The 22481-nt window shown below is 35.6% G+C and overlaps 1 protein-coding gene and 1 non-coding gene across 3 annotated transcripts in view; both read right to left on the reverse strand.

The window, feature by feature from the left end:
* Positions 1 to 22481, reverse strand: part of CNTN1 (contactin 1) — a 364639-nt gene that overhangs the window by 217575 nt on the left and 124583 nt on the right. The window lies entirely within an intron of this gene.
* TRNAW-CCA (transfer RNA tryptophan (anticodon CCA)) lies at positions 3957 to 4028 on the reverse strand. Its single transcript has one exon. It is a non-coding gene; the product is annotated as a tRNA-Trp (tRNA).

A 22481-nucleotide genomic window follows, 5' to 3' on the forward strand; every position in this document is an offset into this window, starting at 1 on the left:
GAAATCAATCCTTGATATTCATTGGAAGGACTGATGGTGAAGCTGAACTTCCAATTCTTTGGCCACCTGATATGAAGAGCAGACTCATTAGAAAAGACCCTGATGCTGGGAAAGACTAAGGACAGGATGAGAAGGGGAGGACAGAGGATGAGATAGTTGGATGGCATCACCAACTCATTGAACATGACTTAGAGCAAGCTCCGGGATATAGTGAAGGAATGGGAAGTCTGGCATGCTGCAGTCCATGGAGTCACAGATTTGGACACAACTGAGTGACTGAACAACAAAAATTTGGTTTGATTTTTTGGCTTAAAATCTGACTATGCTGCAATTATTTTTAGCCTTCTCTATCTAGAAAGACAAGATTCATAGGTCACTTTCTTTGACTCTGAGAATTAAAACTTGAACTTCTCCAATAGCCTACAGTAAAATGAAGCATTGTGTCTTCTTTTATCCCTATAGCATTCTGAATTACCTCCCCATTATTTATATATTTATCTCCAATATGCCTTATATTTGCTTTCTAAGTTCTTCTATTGTTCTAGGCATGTTATGTGTACTGAATAAATTGTTAATAAAAACATTAATTAATGGAGAAATTAGTTGGTACTGTTATGGACATGGGTTTGGGTAGACTCCGGGAGTTGGTGATGGACAGAGAGGCCTGGCGTGCTGCAATTCATGGGGTCACAGAGAGTTGGACACGACTGAGCAACTGAACTGAACTGTGCTTGACAGTGTTGGAACATGAAAGAAGGCTTTAGTAAAAATAGTAGGTTCATGCTGACTTTATGATGACAAAATATTTCAATATTTGGCAGAGACTACAAGCTCTATTCTTTTGACCTTCTCTTCTGCATTTATAAGTTTAGAGCTTTATGACTCTTCTGGCTAAGGACTTTTTCTAAGCCTGGTCCTTAAAATTCTCCAGCCATCTTTTCCCCTAACACAGTGGCCTAAGAGGCCACACATGCCAAATAGCAAAGTAACAGATGTGATGTGAATAAATAAGCCTTTGGGTTGGAACAGATACTAAGGTTGTTTATAACTGTTGTATAGTTTAACATATCTGACTAATAAAGACATTGGTACATTAAAGGGGGATGCTGCTACAAATTCAAAACTCACCCTAAAGTGTAAGACAAGAGTACATGGTCAGATTGTGAGCAGTGGGGAAGCTGATGTTGGATGCTAGAAAGACCTTGATTCATGTTCAGTTCAGTTTAGTCACTCAGTCATGTCCAACTCTTTGTGACCCCATGGACTACAGCATGCCAGGTTTCCCTGTCCATCACCAGTACTTCCAGAACTTGCTCAAACTCATGTCCATCCAGTCAGTGATGCCATCCAGCCATCTCATCCTTTGTCGTCCCCTTCTCCTCCTGCCTTCAATCTTTCCCAGCATCAGACAAGACAAGCATGTCTTCTGCTTTTGTCACTTCTGTTGAATATTTTAGTCAAGGGACTAACCAAAGTAGTTAGACACACACAAACAAACACACACACAAACAACTCACAAAATAGATTGTAAAGGAAGAAGTAAAATTATCTCTATTTCTCTATTTGCAAACGACATAATCTTGTATGTAGAAAATCTTGAGAAATTCACTAAAAAAACTAGAATTAATAAATGAGCTTATCAAGGTTTCAAGATACAAGATAAACATACAAATATCAATTAAACTTCATGAAAATGAAATTTAAACAATTACATTTATAATAAATGTAGAAGAATAACATACTTAGAAATAAATTAACAGAAGTGTAAAAATTTTACATTGAAAATTACAAAACATTGTTTAAGAAGCTAAATAAGACCTTAAATAATGGATGCCCATCTTGTGTTTGTGGATCAGAAGATTTAATGACTTTAAAATGTGATATTCCCCAAAGTGTTCTACAGATTGAATGTGATCTCTTTCAAGATCCCATCTGGCTCTTTTGCAGAATTTAACAAATCAATCCTAAAATTAATATGGAAATCCAAAAGACCCAGAATAGTCAAAAGAATAGTGAAAAAAATAAGAAAGTTGAATTAACAGTTCCAAATTTAAAATTTACTGTGAAGTGACAGTAATCAATATAGTGTAATCTTGTATAATGATAGAAATATAGAATTGAATAGAATTCAGAGTACAGAAATAAACCTTTTACCTTTATGTTCACTTGATTTTGAAAATAGTGTTATGGCATTGCATTTTATAAGAAATAAACATTTAGCTTTTCAGATGGCCAAAATATACATTTCTCATGTCTTTGTCCATAGTTCTTGGCTCACAGCTCCCCCAACCACTGAAATTCCCAAAGTGTTGATTACAGGTGTCTTTTGATAGATTAATGAGGTGACGTTTTGAAAGCATCTAAGAATGAGGACTGATTGCCAAAGGAGCCAACAATGTGATTAAAGGGTTGGAATCTGATCCTATCTCAGGGGAAATAGTGCCAAAATTTAGTTGAATTCTTGGATACCCACCTGGTGTCTGGAGAACTGCTTGTTTTACAAGATCTATTTCAAATATTTTTAAATAAATAATCGTAAGCATGGAATCTCAATACCCTCCAGACTCTAAGGAATATATTTAGGAGTGAAACAGCAGATTTATTTTAAAATGTCAAAGTTTACAATATGCTGAAAATTACATTTTTGCAACTGTTTAAACTTATGATGAGTTTGTAAGTCATTTCATAAGCATATGATATAATATTTAACTTTAAAAAATTCTTTAGGGGATGTTTAAGGAAAAAGGTTTGAAAACTTCTCATCTAAGCCATTATCTCTCACCAAAGTTACTGCAATATCTTCTAGTATTCTTCCTGCTTGGCAGCCACTCCTCACTCAAAAATATTTTCAAAACATTTCAGCCAGTATGGCAGAAATTAGCACAATATTATAAAGCAATTATCGTTCAATTAAAATTAAACAAATTAAAAAAAAAAAAGAAAATTGGAGTCAGAATGCTGCTGCTGCTGCTGTCGCTTCAGTCATGTCTGACCCTGTGCATCCCCATAGATGGCAGCCCACCAGGCTCCCCAGTCCCTGGGATTCTCCAGGCAAGAACACTGGAGTGGGTTGCCATTTCCTCCTCCAATGCATGAAAGTGAAAAGTGAAAGTGAAGTCGCTCAGTTGTGTCCGAATCTTAGCGACCCCATGGACTGCAGCCTACCAGGCTGCTCTGTCCATGGAAGTTTCCAGGCAAGAGTACTGGAGTGGGTCCCCATTGCCTTCTCTGGAGTCAGAATGATAGTGCTTAAATACAAAAATTCAATCAGGTCATTATTAATACAATGCAGTGGCTTCTCATCTTTCCTTGTGAGCCTTTCCAGTGACTGTTGCCACTGCTGCCTTACCACCATCCCATGGAAACTGAACTACAAGACATCTGAGCTTCATGTCTCTGGGCCCTTTCTCAAGTTCTTTTCCCTTCCTGAGTCATTCTCACTCCTTTCCTCCACTTCCCCTCCTTCCACCATTTGCCCTTCTGTTTTTCATAATCAACTCCTAATCATCACTCTGGTCTCAGTTCTGAAATCAGCTGTGTCAGAAAATATTCCTTGGTCCTCCAATTATGAGTCAGAAATCCCCTTAATGTGTTGGCATAGCACATGACTTCAGATTTAGAAACAGAATTTATAATGGAAGCCAAAAGCTTACTTGCTTACCTTGTTTTGGCTCCTTGAATCCTCATATTTTAAATGGTTAAATGTTTGCATGGTGGTATTTTTTGTTTTCTTATTTCTCCAGCTGATTTCTGACCCAAGTTTATAGACATATAAACGTATCTTTCTAAAATAAGGCCAAATGTGTAAATCTAGTATAGGAGAAGATAAGTGAAGTCGCTCAGTCGTGTCCGACTCTTTGCGACCCCATGGACTGTAGCCTACCAGGCTCCTCCGCCCATGGGATTCTCCAGGCAAGAATACTGGAGTGGGTTGCCATTTCCTTCTCCAGAGGATCTTCCCAACCCAGGGATCGAACCCGGGTCTCCCGCATTGGAGGCCGATGCTTTAACCTCTGAGCCACCAGGGAAGTCCATAGGAGAAGATAGGCTAAGGCTAACTCCTAATTATTCCCTCATACTCTGGCTTGGAAGAAATCCTCACCCTTTAGTATTCAAAATATACCACACTTCCACCAACAGTTTTTCTACTTTCATTTAAATTATCTGACAATCTACAGAAAAAAGATAGTTATCTATCATTTAGCACTAAGGCTCCAGTGCCTAGCATAGAATCTCATATATAGTGTGTGTTCAATAAATTGATACTAGATGAATGAATAAAATCAGAACAAGACAATAAACACATGAGTGATTTCTGATTTGTTAATTGTTGAAAATAGTTTTGAGGTCATATGTGCCTTGGATTGAGGCTTCAGTTTACTTTTTCACTAACATTTTCTGTGTGGATAGGGCAATTCAAAAACGACTCAGCCTCAGTTTCTTAGTCTACTCTTTCATTTGCCCCTCAAAATGGAACCATTGTCTTGAATCTGAATGAGTGCATTCATTTGGAATCTTATCTAACTCTGCTTTTCCCCTAAGTCTTAGGGTCAGTTGTTTGGACAGTTCAATTTTTTTCAAACCTGACTTTGCTGCTGTTATCCCTTTTAACAAAACACGCACAAGTTAAGGCAAACACAGAAAAGTTCAGCGAGAAATTCTAAAACTCAAATTTTCACATATGTTTTCCCCATTAAGCTGAAAAAGTACTTCAGAGATATCATGAACTACAGGTAAGTTTGAAGACACAGTAATGTTTACAACAACACAATGGAGAAAAGATACTGCAATGAATCAAGCTGTTATTAAAAAACTTTAGTAACTATTCAGTGAAATCACTGAAAAACTGACAGATATTAGATCAAACTCTCTTCAAAAACTATGTGAAAGAAAGTATTAGTCGCTCAGTTGTGTCCAACTCTTTGCAGCCCCACAGACTGTATCCTGCAAGTCTCCTCTGTCCATGGGATTTCCCAGGCAAGAATACTGGAGTGAATTGCGGTTACCTTCTCCATAGGATCTTCCTGCCCAGGGAGCAAATCTGGGTCATCACACTGCTGATGGATTCTTTAACATCTGAGCTACCAGGGAATCTCATGAGAATTATCTTTTCAGGAGGAAACCGAGTAACTTAAAAAAACAAATTTAGAAGGTCTTGAAAATTAATAAAGAAGATTTGACAGTAGTTTGGGAGACTTATAAGAACAGAATTAATGAAATAGTATTTGAATCTTTATATGAAGTTTTTAGGCAAAAGCAGAGAATATTTTTTTCAGTGAGAAAGAAATAAAGATGTATTACTTATGTTACCTAAACACAGGAACACAAAAAACTGCTTTCTGAGTTATTTTACAACATTTGTTTTATCAATTTAATTTCAAATTTTATAAAAATGTCACTGTGACATTAATTTTTGTGGCATCTTAATTTTAATAGTATTAAAAAGGGGGAAATGTGCCATTTAGAGATGAAAAAGATATTATGCAAAAAAAGATGATGTGATTTACAATATATTAATAAACATTTTTGGATAAATAAAATGAAACCTAAGAAATGTGATAAAAAGCTTGAAAACCAAGCAACAATCCTACCTTGTGTAGAAAGAACAGTGGTCCCAGATGGAGTTGGCCTAGATTAAAAATTAATATTTCTACCCAGTCTCATGGCATTTATGAAGCCAACTTTCCTGAATCTGTTTCCTTGTCTGTGAAATGGTAACAAAAATATCCCTCACACCAATCAGGAATAGCTGAGAAAGTGTGTGTGTGTGTGCGTGTATATTTATGCATATATATATACATACACATAACAATTTTACAAATTAAAGCTTAATTTAATTAAAATGAGCATATAGTTCTGTAGCAAGACTAACCCCAGAGAGAATAAGATGTGAAATGTTGAAAGTCACATGTCCTAGGGGGCTCACAAAATGTTGATGGAACTTCCTTTTTGACTGGTTCTTTGACATGAATATCTGATCTTTTGTAAAATATCAGCATATACACATGAATGCAAATGCACACACACAGGCACTGCACACACACACATATTAGTTAGAGCTATCATCAATAATGCACTGGAAAAGCAAAGAGCATAAGAAGGAAACAGAAAAGTGAAAAAGAATGCATGCAAATGAAAGACCAAGTCATGTCTATTTCTAAGTCCTGTTTTTGCAAAAGAATTTGTTGATACACAAGGTACATGCAGACTCTGTTAGTACCTTTCACTAAGAGCTTGATCTGAAAAGCTCCAATTTCTACCACTACTACAAGTCTACTTTTTAAAACTCAAGTACAGTTGATTTTCAATATTATATTATCTTCAGGCATACAGCATAGTCATTTGATAGTTTTACAGATTATACTCCATTAAAATTATTACAAAATAATGGCTATGATTTCCTGTTCTCATATACATATATCTTTCTTGCATATCTATTTTACCTATAATAGTTTGTATCTCTTAATCCCATACTCCTATCTTGCTTCTCCTGCCTTCCTTCTCTGCACTAGTAAAAACTTGTTTGATTTTTATAGCTATGAGTCAGTTTCTGTTTTCCTAATATTAATATATTTGTTTTTTTTTTAGATTCTTCATATGAGTGATATCATACAGCATTTATCTTTCTCTGACATTTCACTAAGCATAATATACACTAGGTTCATCCACATTGGTGCAAATGGCTGAATTTCATTATTCTTAAAGGCATAATATTCCATATATACAAGGTTTCCTCAGTGGCTCAGTGGGAAGGGATCTGCCTGCAATGCAGATCCCTGGATCAGGAAGATGCCCTGGACGAGGTCATGGCAACCCACTCCAGTATTCTCCCCTGGAGAATCCCATGGACAGAGGAAGTTGAAGGGCTATAATTGATAGGGTCACAAAAGTTGGACACGACTGAAGCAGCTTAGTGCACATTCCATATATATATGTGTGTGTATATATATATATATATACACATATATACACACACACATATATCCATCCATCTGTCAGTGGACACTTGGGTTGTCTCTATATCTTGACTGTTGTAAATAGTACTGCTATGAACACTGGGGTGCATGTATCATTTCAAATTAGTATTTTTGTTTGTTCCCAGAAATTATACACCCAGGAGTTAGGTACCCAGGAGTGGAATTGCTTGATCATATAATTGCTCTATTATTAGTTTTCTGAAGAGCAGTCTATGCAAAGCTTTTGGAAATGACTTTGTAGCAAATCAGTTTCACTGCCTAATAAATACAATCCCAAGCAGAGTTCTAACTAGAATATTTCCCTCTTATGTTCTGCATAAGTGATCTAGATGAATGATGTCTAGATCAATGGTGTAGATATCCTTGTCGAAGGCAACTGAAATGGATATAACCATTAACACTGAGTTTATCATCCTTATGCCAAAAAGAGAGGGTATTTTAAAGCTAAAAATGAAAAATAATAAAATGGGAGACTGGATGATTCATAATTGGTTTTGGTTTAGTGCAATGATATTGCAAAGATGAGTAGCCTCATCCACAACTTCCATTAACAAATTTGTTTGGTTGTTTAGTTGCTAAGTCGTGTCCAACTCTGCAATCCCGTGGACTGCAGCCCACCAGATTCCTCATCCATGGGATTTTCCAAGCAAGAATACTGGAGTGGGTTGCCATTTCCTTCTTCAGGGGATCTTCCTGACACAGGGATCAAGCCTGTGGCTCTTGTGTCTCTTGCAGTGGCAGGTGGATTCTTTAACACTGAGCCACTAGGGAAGTCCCTACTTAACTCAAATTAATAAATACTTTCAAATCAATTGGTATATATCTGAACCAACTATAATCTCATAGATCATTGAAGAATACAAAACTATCTATCTTATTTACCTAGATACGAACCTACTCCAGACAAGCTCATATTATGATATCATCACTTTGGATAATTTTGATTATGTCAGCTGAAATGGGAACAATAATAGATTCAGACCGTGTTTCTGCATCTTGCGAAAGCTTCTTCTAAAATACAAAGCACAATCAAGGAACAGATTGGAGGCTTTAACAATTCCATTCTTTTTTATGACTCATAAAGAAGTAAAGCTTTTAGCTACTATTCACTTCTTTTACCCTCCTTTTACTGCACTCTTTCTAGGGAGCCCTGTACGACATTGTTTGAGATATAGCTAATGCAACAGTTAAAAAGTACTGAATCAATTCAGAGAAAAAAATAATTCTGGACAAGTTCTCAGGAACTTTAAGCCCACAGTCTTTTAAAAGTAAGAAATGAACAATTAGATGTCTTGTGTGTTGATTTCAAAATGAACAGGATAGGAAAGCATATCCATAGAAAGAATATTCAGAAAAAAAAATGTGCAAATTGTGGGGTGCTTTTGTATAAAACACAATTTAATTTGAATAGAAATCAATGAGAAACACTTTTTTTTTTTAAACTTTTAATTTTGTATTGGAGTATACCCAGTCAACAATGCTGTGATATTTTCAAATGGACAACAAAGAACTCAGCCATATCTATACATGAATCCATTCTCCCCCCAAACTCCCCTCCCCTCTAGTCTGCCATATAGCTTTGAGCAGAGTTTCCTGTGAAAAAGTAGCACTTATAATGCTAAAGTTGTTCAGTTCAGTTCAGTTGCTCAGTTGTGTCCGACTCTGCGACCCCATGGACTGCAGCACGCCAGGCTTCACTGTCTTATCATTAACATCCTCTGTCATCCCCTTCTCCTCCTAACTCTTTCCCAGCATTAGGGTCTTTACTAATGAGTCATCAGGTGGCCAAAGTATTGGAGCTTCAGCTTCAACATCAGCCCTTCCAATGAATATTCAGGATTGATTTCCTTTAGGATTGACTGATTTGATCTCTTTGCACTCCAAGGGACTCTCAAGAGTCTTCTCTAACACCACAGTTGAAAAACATCAATTCTTTGGGGCTCAGCTTTCTTTATGGTCCAACTCTCACATCCATACACGACTACTGGAAAAACTATAGCTTTGACTATATATATGGACCTTTGTTGGTAAAGTAATGTCTCTGCTTTTTGATATGTTGTCTAGGTTTGTCATAACTTTTCTTTCGAGGAAGAAAAGCTGTAAGCATCAACAAATACCTAACTTTAAAATCACTCTGCAGAGCTGACTGGTTGATTGACTGATTCTTTACTGATTCATATATATTTCCCACTAAGAGAGTACTCTGCGTCTCACAGGGATAAAAATAGAGATGTTCTTCCTAATTTGAGTTTGTTTTACTTTGCTTGTACATGACATGAAAATCAGGCTAAAAGTTTGTTTGAAATTCTTTATTTAATACTACAAATCATCATTAGGTATTAATAATTATTACAAAAATATTTATAAAGTTACCTCTGTTTCCTTTCATAAATCCCAACCAAGAGTTATTATTAGTATTTGTGGAAAAAGAGTATAGATGGATAGATGGTAACTCATGGAAAAAGAAGTGATTTTTGTCCTTTATAATTGTCCCTACTGCCTTTTTTCTTTTTCAGATGCTCTAGATTCTGTATGTACTACAAAGCCATGATATAAATATATACAGTTCAATTCAGTACAACTTAAGTAGGAAATTTATCTTTAAGAAGCCCTAAAGACTTACTGGCTACCAGACATGTAATACATCCAGCAAAAGCCTTGAAAAAAATATAGGTTAATCAGAAAGCCCTCTTTGAAATATTCTTTCTTCTTTGTATTATATTTGAATCTCTTTTAAAGAAAACTATGTGTGGTCAGATTAGTGTTTTTCATAAATTCCAAAACAGCATTTTAATCTCTTGACTCAGTCAAAACAGGTGAGCTCTATATGCTAACTCTCATAATTTATTCATATATTTATTTGCTCATCATATATGCTTTGGTACTTCCAAAAGGAATTCTTTACAGCTTATATAGTCAATGAAGATTTTAGCACAGTGATAGAAGAAGGAGATCCCAATATAAAGGATATCATGTAAATTTGCTTAGGGGACATTACTTATTAATTGAATGGTATTATAATGCAGAATAAATAAAAAGTAAAATCTCTAACACTGAACACTAGGAAAAATTTTGATGTTACAGATTTGTCATTGTGAAAAAAATAATTTAAAAGAATATCATGCAAAGATGCATTCTTCATATACAAATTTTTATCTTAAATTCTGATGTCAAATTGCAGCTGTATGAATTCATTCTATCAGGCATAAAGCTTTCTTCTCCAATGACAATATATCTGTAGAGTTGAGAAGTTTAGAAGCTCTGGAGGAACAACTCATTCCTTCAGGCTATAATTCTACTGCTTCCTTTTTAGGAATGTTCCTGTGACATGAATGGTATAATTCTAGTTGTTATTCATATTATTAAGTCACTGCTTTTAAATTTTTTCCCTAAGATCTTTGAGAACATTAAAATTGAAATGATTTTTAGTTCATATTTTTAGCTGGCATAAATAATAGGTCACTCAATCCTTGAAAGTGACACAGATGAAGATGGAGTAGCCACTAGTAAATTCAATTTTCATTCTGAAATATGCATGTAGAAAACAAAAATGAGAGCTTTAGCAGATCTAAACTACTTTGTTAGAAATACTGCAAAAAAAACAAACAAACTGCTCTGTGGGGTGATGATACATAGGAAGAAAGTAAGTGAATATTTAAATTTATAAGGAAACTTAATTGGAAGCACTTGAATTTGAGTTGTTAACATTCTCACTCTGAATCTTTGCCATTTGCCATCTTTTTTGTTTTTTTGGTCAATTATTGGTAGATTCACTCTAACTCTTTTTATATCAATTATCAAATGTCCATATGTTTTTCTAACTTCTATTATAGTACCAGTGCTAAAGTAATCTCTTCTGTCATCTATAAAGTGGATCTTTTCCATTGATTTATTTGCTGAATTCATGTTATTTAGATAAGGCTCTAAAATTATTGGTAGATTCACTCTAACTCTTTTTATATCAATTATCAAATGTCCATATGTTTTTCTAACTTCTATTATAGTACCAGTGCTAAAGTAATCTCTTCTGTCATCTATAAAGTGGATCTTTTCCATTGATTTATTTGCTGAATTCATGTTATTTAGATAAGGCTCTAAAATTATGACATAATTCAGTTTCCCCAGTTAACTCAATCTGTGTAGAATTATTTTGACTGCCTATTTGGAATACTTGATTTCCATTCTACTCAAATGCATTTTTGTGTGTTTCTTTAGAACTCAAACTTAGCCACTCTATTCTTAACAATAAATAGGTAGCTATATTTCTTTGTAATTTGTCTCATACACAATTATGCATTGCACAAAGACTCAATACTGTTTTTTTTAATTAATCACCTATATTGACACATATATGACAAAGATATAATTTTTATGCAAAATTAAAATGTTGGGTTTTATTAACACATTTTAAATATTTATTGTTATTCCAGTGATAACATGTAAATAAATGTGCATGTTGGTATACCCATTTATCTCTTAAGTTATATTTTATTCTGTCAACAAAACACATTAAAAAAGTAATTTTGCTTTGAAACAGGTAGTAATATCTACAGGCAATTTTAACAAATTTGTGTTCTTTATTCTCCCTGTTTTACTAATTGTTAGGCACTATGATTGTCATTATTTTTCTGCATGTAACATCTATTACATTTCTATATTTTGGTGGGCCAATTTAATCCTAATCAGCCTCCCATATGAGCAATAGAAATTCATACAACCTCTATTTCAACTTTAATACATTTACCCCTGTTTATTCCTAAGTTATAAAATACATAAAATTTTGTTTTTAAGTCACATAAGCAAAACATTTATTTTCAGCACATCGATTGATGCATGACTAGCTCTTTTAAGGAAGAATTAAGTTTATATTGATATTTAGCATATCTCAAGGGGTGCCCATTTCCTTGTCAATGCTCATGAATGATATCTTCCAACATTATAGCTCTGTGGCTAAGATCTAAGAGTTTGACATGTTTTGAATCACAGAGAAGTAGTTTTCTTTCACTGAAATTTATTTTCTTAAGAAGCATTCTTGAGATAGATAATTTAACGAAGCAAAAGCAATTCATTAAAAAAAATTTCCACTGAGCTAAGAAATTAATTACATGAGGAACATTACATCTGAATTAAGAATTCTACAATTAAGGGGAAAATTGCTGCACTTTTTTTTTATTATTTTTGAATTTTTAACCATGTATGCTTTGAAGCTTGTTTTTCTATAGGCTAAACTGTAAAATTCAATCATTAGAAACTCAGTTTTCAGCTGCAAAAATTAAGGATTAGTCACAATTTTATATGAACTCTTCTATAATTTCATGTTATCTTAGATGAGGGATAAGACAGACAAATTCTAAATAATCTTCCTCTTGGATTACTAAGAATATTTTTTTCATTACTGCATGAAGCATCTATTTAAGTTAAATCTAAATAAAAGGAGGCATTAATCTATAGGTGTTAACATTTCCATAGGTGAGGGCTATATCCTACTGCAATATAAAAAGAGAAAACTACTAGATTTGTTATTTTTTGCACTTAGCAACTTCAGAATAATCACCGTGCCAAAGAATTTTCCTTTTTCCTACAGAAATGATTAAAATATGTCATTTATTTAAAAATCAACAGTATTTGGCATTCATGCTCTTCTGCAAAGGTCTCATCCAAATATATCTGTGTAAACATTTGGTCATGTTTTCTCTCTTATAGCTGAGTGTTCTGGCACAAATAACCAGTTCTCTCAATATCTTTATTATTATTTCTGCTTAGTCCTACTCCCTCAAGAATTTTCTTATGTACTCAACATCTTATGTTTCAAAGAAAATTGCACAATTTCAGGTCATCTTTAGTAAATGATATAAATCCAGAGTCAACAAGACACATTCTTTTTGGCTTGGATCTCTGGTTATGTTGTAGGTCACTTATTTCTAAATATACAGTTTTATATATTTTGTCATTTATTATAGCTCAGTCACTCAGTCGTGTCAGACTCTTTGTGACCCCATGGACTGTAGTCCTCTAGGTTCCTCTGTCCATGGGATTTTCCAGGCAAGAATACTGAAGTGGGTTGCCATTTCCTCCTCTAGGAGATCTTTCTGACCCAAGGACTGAACCCTCATTGCCTGCATGTCCTATGTTGGCAAGCAGATTCTTTACCACTGAGCCAACTGGGAAGGCATGGTGGCTATATTATCATAATTATTAACATTATAATAGTTAATAATATGTTTATATAGCTATGAATACGTAAAAACATGGAATCCACTCACTGATGTTTTAAATATGCAATGTGGGAGACCTGGGCTTGATACCTGGGTTGGGAAGGTCCCCTGAAGGAAAGCATGACAACCCTCTCTAATATTTTTGCCTGGAGAATCCCCATGGACAGAAAGAGCCTGGCAGGCTACAGTCCATGCAGTCACAAAGAGTCGGATATGACTGAGTGACTAAGCACAGCACACAACATTTCTACTGTCTCACTATAGTCCATTTCACTGTTACTATTATGAATTAATTATGTGAGTGAAGAAGACCTTATTATCAATATACTAATGACAAATATTCACCAACTATTCACAATATATCAGGCAATGTGCTAAATGCTGGGGATATGGACATAATCAGAACAATTGTTCCTACAGAGTCTGAAAATATGTTGAATATTATTTAAAATAATTTAAACTATTTTCATTATTTTTAAGCCTACTGTTCACATAACAACATCTGCATAAGACATAATTTTTCTTTTCTTAAAATAGCCACAGCACGTTTGCTGGACAGAATATTTGTTCGAGTTTTAAATCACCAAATGTTTTTACATTAATTTTCTAATTAATAATGAAAAACAAAACAAAGCAACTCTGTTCATTCCAATCACCTGAACTTGCCATTTCCAACACAGTTTTTGTAAAAAATTACTATAAAATACACTCATTGATTGGTAGAAGCGGTAAGGAAGGGGCTTCAAGTTGGAAAGATAACTAAATCTTGGTAGCCAGACATGTCCCCTAAGGCATATAATCAAAGTTGATCTCTCAGAGAGGTTGTCAGATCTCCCGGTACAGTCATACTTTAGGTCCAGCTACATCCTAACTCATCCTTCCCATCATTTGCTTGTACAGCCTTGAGTCACATGATATCACATCCTTCCAAAAAATCCCCCCTTTTTCTTAACTAGTTTGAGATTTTTGACACTATTTTGCAATAACTTTAAATGAAGTTTTCACATGAGTAATGAAGTTATTAAAAGAATAATCTATAAAAATATCACTCTGTTTTACTCCTGAAACTAGTATAATATTATAAATCAACCAAAATTCAAAGAAAAGAAGAAAATATCTACTACTACAGGGTTTGTCTTGCATTTGATATGTACAGTTAACATAACAAACACTCTACCCAAAGTCTATTCATTTGATAGTGTGACTTAAACAATAGTGTCTTAGAACTAATAAAATGTGGTAACATTAATTCATGTGAATATTCATTATATACAGACTTATTGAACACCTACTTTGTTTATGGCACTGTACTAGACACTGGGAATGCATGTGCCCTTTCTATTTTTCAATCATATATAGAAGATTCCCTTGGTTAATATCAGTTTTCCTCCTGAAGGAGGTAAGGAGATAAAGGCTCTAAAAGCATATCTCCCAACGAAAGAATTTAAAAATTACTCTTTTCATTAATTCATATTTTAGAGAAATCAATAACTAACTAATCAATATAAATTTATTAAAAACATTAGTCATCAGACTACTCAGTGATAAGCTGAGTACATGTATTGGATGTCTTATAAAATTTATGTATTTCTTCAAGTAGCATTTTTTTCCTTATCCATTAGTCAGATTTTGCATACTTGAGCAAAGTGACCTTTTTAAACTTAAATTATATTTATGGATGGTTTCTTTTTCAAATTAAACTTGATTTTCTTCTATTATTAATAAATCAAAATAAAAATTATTTTTCAATTTTGCACTGCCTCCATTATGCCCATTTTAATTAAAATGAAAGAAAGATGAACAAACTTATGAACATAGAGGTTCAAAATGTCATTGATTATATATGAGTATTGACATTTGAGATTCCTTCAGAGTGCCAAGAAAAGTTAGTAAAATTATGAGGATATAGAGGAGAAGCTTTAATCTCCTATTCCTGAAACTAGAGTTTTAGTAACCTCCAACTCCCAGTTTTCCCACCTTTAAAGTGAGGATCTCATAGTCTTCTAGAGAGGATTAAATGACATTATTTATTTAAGCATGATCTCAGCACAAACTTTTTCCTTTCAAGTTGTGTTTATTAACTATCTATCCCTTTTCAGTATGGACCTCTGAAGTTTACAGTCATCACCATTTGCTTCACAACTACACTGAAAAAAAAAACATTTTACAAATATTTTAAAACTTTTTAAAGTATCCTTTTTCTGCCTCTTTAAGAAAGTTATCCTTGATGCTCACCCCTAATTTTGCTAGAGCCCGATTTATACGCACTTATTATACCTGCTTGTTGTTGTTATTCAGTAGCTAAGTTATGTCTGGCTCTTTGTGACCCCATGAACTGCAGCACACCAGGCTTCTCCGTCCTTCACTGTCTTCCAGAGTTTGCTCAAACTCATGTCCAATGAGTCAGTGATGCCATTCAACCATCTCATCCTCTGTCACCCGCTTCTCCTATTGCCCTAAATTTTTCCCAGCATCGGGGTCTTTTCCAAAGAGTACTTATATTTTTACAAGTATTAACTTTGTCCAGTAAACTTTCTGTTATCTTCTCACCTCCTTTTAATACACAATTTTTTCACGGCAACAAGGAATGTATTTCCCTTTGTATAGCACATATAGAAGGGGCTTAATAAACATTTGCTGAATTAATAAATGTGGTCCCTGACCTCAACAGATTCACAATCATGTAGGGTGATATACATGTCTATTACACATGAATATAACATTGGTCCATCAGTTAGATTGTAAGATAGTATCTGGTATATATAAATCTATTTATTCCACATGAATATAAACTCTTTGATGGGAAGGTTCATGTTGTATTCATCTTTGCATCCCCAGTCCAGCATAGTGGCTAACATATGTGCAAGATTTGCCAAATATGCTTCTTTAGTTCAAGAGAATTCTGTGTTTGTATACAAACACACACGTACACAGACACACACACATACACACATAAAGTGGGCACTTAGAACTTGGGAAGATAATGCTACTAGCTTTGGACGCAAAATAATTCAAGGGATTAAAGTGGCAACTAAATGCATCACTTGAATATTCATACAGTCCAGACAACCATTGATAAATGACCCTTGTTTCTGTGAGCAGGATTAATTGAAATTAAAATATTTTATAAATAATTATGCTGGAAATAAACATAAAAGATTTAGGCACAGTGGCATAGGGCTTTGATGAGTAAAATAGCAATAAATTGGCCTGAGAAATATAGCTGATGTATCATAAAAAAATTTATAGGTTAGATTGGAGAACAAAGGCAAGGGTAGAGTTAATTCATGTTTAAAAAAATGTCAAATGATGAGAGAATAGCATTGAAACCATATGTGAAATAGATCGCCAGTCCAGGTTCGATTCATGAGAGAGGGCGCTCAGGGCCAGTGCACTGGGATGACAATGAGGGATGGGAAGGAGAGGGAGGTGGGAGGATGTTCAAAATGGGGGTACACATGTACACCCATGGCTGATCCATGTCAATGTATGGCAAAAAAACACTACAATATTGTAAAGTAATTAGTCTCAAATTAAAATAAATTAGTGAATTAAAAAAACACACAGGGAGATATATTTAATGTCTTGTAATAACCTATAGTGAAAAAGAATCTGAAAAAGAATATCTAGATCTATCTATCAATCACATATCTGTATATATAAAACTTAATCACTTTGTAATACACCTGAAACATTGTAAATCAACTCTACTTCAATAAAAAATAAAGAACGATTAAAACGAACAAACAAAAAAAAACATATCAAATGATAGTGTCTCTCCATGTAGAACCCATGTATCTATCTGATAATCAATCAAGATAGCCATAAAGTCAAGATTCTCATCCAAATGTTACTAAGTACTGCACTTTACGTTAATGAAGTGAAGTGAAGTCGCTCAGTCGTATCTGACTCTTTTCGACCCCATAGAGTGTATGTAAGCTACCATGCTCCTCTGCGCATGGGATTTTCCAGGCAACAGTACTGGAGTGGGTTGCCATTTCCTTCTCCAGAGGATCTTCCCAACCCAGGGATCGAACCCAGGTCACCCACATTGTAGGCAGACACTTTACCATCTGAGCCACCAGGGAAGACCTAATATGTTATGTTAATATATAATGACAAATATAATTTTAAATTATGTAACTATTTTACATAATTTTATCAAGTGTTTTTAAGCATGAATAATTGTCCAAGAATATAGTGATTTGAAGATAGATAAATTCAAAGATGAAGAAGAGATTAAATGACTTGCAATCATCTTTTTTATGTTCACTGAAACACTGAACCAGACCATCTGACCTGTCTCTTGAGAAACCTGTATGCAGGTCAGGAAGCAACAGTTAGACCTGGACATGGAACAACAGACTGGTTCCAAATAGGAAAAGGAGTACGTCAAGGCTGTATATTGTCACCCTGCTTATTTAACTTCTATGCAGAGTACATTATGAGAAACGCTGGGCTGGAAGAAACACAAGCTGGAATCAAGATTGCCAGGAGAAACATCAATAACCTCAGATATGCGGATGACATCACCCTTATGGCAGAGAGTGAAGAAGAACTAAAGAGCCTCTTGATGAAGGTGAAGGAGGAGAGTGAAAAAGTTGGCTTAAAGCTCAACGTTCAGAAAACTAAGATCATGGCATCTAGTCCCATCACTTCATGGGAAATAGATGGGGAAACAGTGGAAACAGTGTCAGACTTTATTTTTTTGGGCTCCAGAATCACTGCTGATGGTGACTGCAGCCATGAAATTAAAAGACGCTTACTCCTTGGAAGGAAGGTTATGACCAACCTAGATAGCATATTTAAAAGCAGAGACATTACTTTGCCAACAAAAGTCCGTCTAGTCAAGGCTATGGTTTTTCCAGTGGTCATGTATGGATGTGAGAGTTGAACGGTGAAGAAAGCTGAGTGCTGCAGAATTGATGCCTTTGAACTGTGGTGTTGGAGAAGACTCTTGAGAGTCCCTTAGACTGCAAGGAGATCCAACCAGTCCATCCTAAAAGAGATCAATCCTGGATGTTCATTGGAAGGACTGATGTTGAAGCTGAAACTCCAATACTTTGGCCACCTCATGCGAAGGGTTGACTCATTGGAAAAGACCCTAATGCTGGGTAGGACTGGGGGCAGGAGGAGAAGGGGACGACAGAGGATGAGATGGTTGGATGGCATCACCGACTCGATGAACATGGGTTTGGGTAGACTCCGGGAGTTGGTGATGGACAGAGAGGCCTGGCATGCTGCAATTCATGGGGTCGCAAAGAGTCGGACACGACTGAGCGACTGAACTGAACTGAACTGAAACAGAGGTACTATCACTTACAACAGGCAAGGACAACACAAGATATTTTTTCCAAAGATAATATTATATTCAGATTTCCCACAGTCTGACAAATCCTATTTTTGGTAGGGATTAAAGTTCTTATTCTCTACTTGTATTACCTCTCTGTATTATTTTCCAACAGAATCCTCCAAGGTAAGACCCAAATTCAAATTACAAAACTAGGAAATAATAAATAAATTGTATGTTCATGATAATTTCACAGAATACATTTCCTCAGTAGTAAGCACCTCTGAATTTTCTCCTAAAATTGTCCCTCCATAGATGATCATTGTTCATCATGATTTCAAAGCACTTTAAAAATTATAATAAAAGTTAACTCCTGGGTTCAAGTAAAGGGAAAATTTGTAGTTTTCTATATTCTTACCTATCTATTCTGTAACTTGGGTACCTCTTACCGATTTACTTAGCTTATTATTAGTCCACTTAATTCACCTCTTGGTTGCCTGCTCACCCAGTTCTTCAATAGATTTCTCTTTGTTTGTCACTCGGCTTCTCTTGTTGCCAACTAATATATCATCTTCCATCTGTTTAAATTTCTATGTTCTTTCTGGCACATCTCCGCCTCCAGATTCCCTCCCAGCCACCTACCTTGCTGCCCTTCCATCTGCTAGCATGACTAGTGTCTTATTAACCTGTTCCCAACCTAAATTGTCTCCAAATTTCTACTCAATTTCATCCAAAGTTTATCTCTTAAAAGATTTTGTGATGGCAATAATTATTTATAATCATACAATCTTGGAGCAGAAAGGGAAGTTGAAAGCCAAAACACTCAAACATGCATTTAACGTTTTAATTCTTCTACCTGTTAAATTCATTTACTGTTCTCAGCTTCTTTCAATGATAATGTTTTGAGAAATAATGAGCACTAATGAAAGATATCACTAATGTCTTTTCATATATATTCTTCTGCACACTGCTTCTGTATGGCTCAATTCTTCTTAGTCTTGTGGTTAAGTGCATTTGTCATTATTCCAAAGATTTGCATTCACTGACTACCAACAACCTTTTCTTAAAGACCACATTCTCAAGACAGTTCAACTCAATATTTTAGGTTTAATGTAGCAGAAATATTTTTGTTTAGGATGAGATATATCTGCCTACTGAATGTCAAAGATGTTATGTAAACAACATTAGCATTGGATAATTACAGTTTCAGAATTTGATATTTAAGGAGCATAAGGTGGCATTTCCCTATGATACTGATTTAGTTGCTTGTGTGTGTGTGTATGTGCTGACTCCCTTCAGTCACGTCCAACTCTTTGCGACCCTGTGCAATATAGCCTGCCAGACTTCTCGTTTATGGGATTCTCCAGGAAAGATTATTGGAGTGAGTTGTCATGCCCTCCTCCAGGGGAATCTTCTTGAACCAGAGAACAAACCCCCATCTCCTGCATTTAGTGCACAGCAGGGGAATTCTTTACCCACTGAGACACTTGTACTTATTTTCATGTAGCAGATATAACATGCTACAAGTTACAAATACCTGAAAAAAGAAAAGAAGTGAAAGGCAAAGGAGAAAGGGAAACATATACTCAACTGAATGCAGAGATCCAAATAGCGAGGACAGATTAAAAAAGCTTTCTTAAGTGAACAATGCAAAGAAATAGAGGAAAACAATAGAATAGGAAAGACTAGAGATTTCTTCAAGAAAATTAGAGATACCATTAGGGAACATGTCATGCAAAGATGGGTACAATAAAGGACAGAAACAGTAAGGATCTAACAGAAGTAGAAGACATTAAGAAGAGGTGGCAAGCGTATACAGAAGAACTATATGAAAAGTTTTAATGACTTAGATAACCTTGATGGTATGGCCACACACCTAGAGTCAGACATCCTGGAGTGTGAAGTCAAGTGGGCCTTAGGAAGCATTACTATGAACAAGCTAGTGGAGGTGATGGAATTCCAGCTGAGCTATTGCAAATCCTAAAAGAAGATGCTGTGAAGTGCTGCACTCAATATGTATTTCAGCAAATTTGGAAACCTCAGCAGTGGCCACAGGACTGGAAAAGGTCAGTTTTCATTCCAATCCCAAAGAAAGGCAATGCCAAAGGATGTTCAAATAACTGTGCAAGGGTGCTTGTTTCACATGCTAGCATGGTAATGCTCAAAATCCTTCAAGCTAGGCTTCAATAGTATGTGAACTGAGAATTTCCGGATGTATAAGCTAGATTTAGAAAAGGCAAGGAACCAGAGATCAAATTGGCAACATTCGTTTGATCATAGAAAAAGCATAAGAATCCGAGAAAAAAACATCTACTTCTAATTCATTGACTTTGCTAAAGCCTTTGACTGTGTGGATCACAACAAACTGTGGAAAATTCTTGAAGAGATGGGAATACCAGACCATCTTATCTGCCTCCTGAGAAACCAGTCTACAGGTCAAGAAGCAACAGTTAGACTCAGATATGGAGCAATGGACTGGTTCCAAATTGGGAAAGGAATACTTCACGGCTGTATAAAGAGAGAAGTTGCTCAGTTGTGTCTGACTCTTTGCGACCCCATGGACTGTAGCCCACCAGGCTCCTCCGTCCATGGGATTTTCCAGGCAAGAATACTGGAGTGGGTTGCCATTTCCTTCTCCAGGGTATCTTCCCGATCCAGGGATTGAACCTCGGTCTCCCGCATTGTAGGCAGACGCTTTACCGTCTGCGCCACCAGGGCATTGTATTCACAGCTGCATATTGTCACCCTATTTATTTTTCTTCCCTGCAGAGTACATCATGTGAAATGCCAGGCTGAATGAATCACAAGCTGGAATCAAGATTGCTGGGAGAAGTATCAACAACCTCAGATATGCAGGTGATATCACCACCCTAATGGCAGAAAAGGAGCCTCTTGATGAAGGTGAAAAGGAGGGTAAAAAAGCTGGCTTAAAACTCAATATTCAAAAAACGAAGATTATGGCATCCAGTCCCTTCCCTTCATGGCAAATAGATGGGGAAAAAATGGCAACAGTAGCAGATCTTATTTTCTTGGGTTCCAAAATCCCTGTGGATGGTGATTGCAGCTATGAAATTAGAAGATGCTTGCTCCTTGGAAGAGAAGCTATGATAAATCTAGACAGCATATTAAAAAAAAACAGTTAAATCACTTTGCCAACAAAGGTCCATCTAGTCAAAGTGATGGTTTTTCCAGTAGTCATGTACAGATGTGAGAGTTGAACCATGAAGAAGGCTGAGTGCTGAAGAATTGATGCTTTCAAACTGTGGTGTGTGAGGAGACTCTTGAGAGGTTTTTTGGACAGCAAGGAAATCAAACCAGTCAATCATAAAGAAAATCAACACTGAATAGTCATTGGAAGGACTAATGTTGAAGCTGAAGCTCCAATACCTTGGCCATCTGATGTCAAGAGCCCAACTCTTTGGAAAAGACCCTGATGCTGGAAAACATTGAAGGCAGGAGGAGAAGAGATGACAGGGGATGAGAGGGTTGCATGACCTCACTGACTCAATGGACATGAGTTTTAGCAAACTCCAGGAGACAGTGAAGCAGGGAAACCTGGCATGCTGCAATCCATGGGGTCACAAAGAGTTGGACACTACTTAGTGACTGAACAGCAACAAGTTAAAGCAGACTCAGGAAAATATTTAAAACTTTAGACTTGTATACCTTGTTATGAGACTAAAAACTAATTGTCCACTTACATTTCTAGAATAATATCCTTCCTCTTCTAATCACATCTTAGAAGAGAACTGAGCTTGTACTTACAGGAGGTTCACTGAGAAATTTCCCTTAAATTAAATAATATTGTAATGGAGCAGGATGTATAGGATCTTTCGGGACAGGCATTCCCGCATATCCTCTGCTTTAGCTCCTCTCTGGAGTACCCTTAGATTACAGTATCTGATGCACATTTCCTGAGTTGTTTTACAGATGTGAAACCCCTCCATGTCCCCATTAAATAGAAGATGTTAACTACTTGATGACCATGGGCACATAACC

This window comes from Giraffa tippelskirchi, chromosome 4, assembly GCF_054371585.1.
Source record: "Giraffa tippelskirchi isolate mGirTip1 chromosome 4, T2T-mGirTip1v1.2.pri, whole genome shotgun sequence".
Classification (NCBI taxonomy): Eukaryota; Metazoa; Chordata; class Mammalia; order Artiodactyla; family Giraffidae; genus Giraffa; species Giraffa tippelskirchi.